The sequence below is a fragment of the Dendrobates tinctorius genome, unplaced genomic scaffold (assembly GCF_039654945.1).
Source record: "Dendrobates tinctorius isolate UK_male_01 unplaced genomic scaffold, ASM3965494v1 ptg000204l, whole genome shotgun sequence".
NCBI lineage: Eukaryota > Metazoa > Chordata > Amphibia > Anura > Dendrobatidae > Dendrobates > Dendrobates tinctorius.
This window is the reverse complement of record NW_027361871.1, coordinates 2,815,670-2,817,502: the sequence shown is the minus strand read 5'-3', so window position 1 is coordinate 2,817,502 and position 1,833 is coordinate 2,815,670. Positions and strand designations below refer to the sequence as shown.

The 1,833-nt window shown below is 37.4% G+C and overlaps 1 non-coding gene across 1 annotated transcript; it reads left to right on the top strand.

The window, feature by feature from the left end:
* The first annotated feature begins 1,185 nt into the window (after nucleotides 1–1,185).
* Nucleotides 1,186–1,259, top strand: TRNAT-AGU (transfer RNA threonine (anticodon AGU)). The gene has a single exon. It is a non-coding gene; the product is annotated as a tRNA-Thr (tRNA).
* The last annotated feature ends 574 nt before the right edge of the window (nucleotides 1,260–1,833 follow it).

Sequence of the window (1,833 nt, the reverse complement as noted above, 5' to 3'; positions counted from 1 at the left end):
TTAGTTGGTCAAAGAGCCTATTTAGTAAATGGAAAATCTTGAATTTGAATGCCAGCAGTCCTTTTCCTTCTTTATCTCAGTTTAGGGCTGTTTAACTCTCTAAGCAGGCTTTTTAATGTTTCGCACCTGTTTGTCCTTTGGCTTAGTTGGTCAAAGAGCCTATTTAGTAAAAGGAAAATCTTGATTTTGAATGTCAGCAGTGCTTTCTATTCTTCATCTCATTTTGTGGGTTTTTACCCCAAAAAGAGGACTTTTACTCTTGTTTGTCATCAAATATTAATTTCCCACAGCCCTAATATAGTGCAATTGAGAAAAAAAATTCTCTGCTGTTGAAACACTTTAAAAGGAATTAGAGGATATAATTTTCTTTACAGAATATACGATGGCATCAAGCTTTACAAATTAAAACCAGTGGATTTACAGATCTGACTCTGCAAAGTTTGGTAGCAGCACAGGAGTATTGTAAACTTTCATGCTTGAAGTGTCCACCGCTTGGGTTAAAAATGAAAACCAAACCATTCAACACGAAATAAGAAGCAGATTAATGCGACGAGGATGGGATTCGAACACATGCATGCAGAGCACAATGGATTAGCAGTCCTTCGCCTTAACCACTCGTCCACCTCTTCTACATAGCGCCTGTGCGTTTAGGTGGGAAGATGTTGAGAGGGTTTTTACCAGTCAGTGTTTTTTCACTGAAGATTGTATGTTGGCTTTTGTCAGAGTTGCCTTATCTCGTCAACTACAGTGCCTGTTGTTTGAAGTTAGCTTGGGGAAAACTCTATCAGAAATGAACCAGTGCTGAGGTTTTTAATATCAATTAGTCATAATTTTTCCTCCTTTTGGTTTTGCCATGGCATTTCTTCAATCTGTCTATTCTGTGTCATAACTTGGAAGCAAAACAAGTCCCAAATTTCAGCTGTGCTAAAAGATGGCTCATTCAATTGCAAAACTTCAAAGCCTTTGTCCTCGATACAGCTTCTGTAAATTTGTCAGTCTTTTAAATGAATGCTCTTCAAAATTTACTTGGCTTCTTAAGTGTTATGACTGAGATTGAAATCTTATTCCATGTTTCTGCTCTATGTGGAATGGAACTCAAGCTCAATATTGTTTTGCTGCGCTAACCAGTTGAATGTTCGATTGGTGCTTCAATCTTCCTTGGATTTCAAATGCATTCCTTTTTCTGGTGCTGTGGCTTAGTTGGTTAAAGCGCCTGTCTAGTAAACAGGAGATCCTGAGTTCGAATCTCAGCAGTGCCTTGTTTTCATCTCCTCACAAAGAAGCATCCTATCTTAAAAATAGTGCAATTGTGAGATTAAAAATCTCTTCTATCTAAGAGATATAAAGGAAGAAAGATGGCTTCAAGCATGACAATGTAAAACCAGTTGATTTAGTTTTGAAATGCCTCCTTTCTATGCATCTCTAATCCGTTTATCCAATGTATCTCACCTTTATGTCCTTTGTCTTAGTTGGTCAAAGAGCCTGTTTAGTAAACAGAAAATCTTGAATTTGAATGCCAGCAGTGCTATTCTTTCTTTATGTCAGTTTGGGGCTTCTTAACTCTCTAAGCAGGCTTTCTAATGTATCACACCTGTTTGTCCTTTGTCATAGTTGGTCAAAGAGCCTGTTTAGTAAACAGAAAATCTTGAATTTGAATGCCAGCAGTCCTCTTCCTTCTTTATCTCAGTTTAGGGCTGTTTAACTCTCTAAGCAGGCTTTCTAATGTATCACACCTGTTTGTCCTTTGTCTTAGTTGGTCAAAGAGCCTATTTAGTAAATGGAAAATCTTGAATTTGAATGCCAGCAGTCCTTTTCCTTCTTTATCTCAGTTTA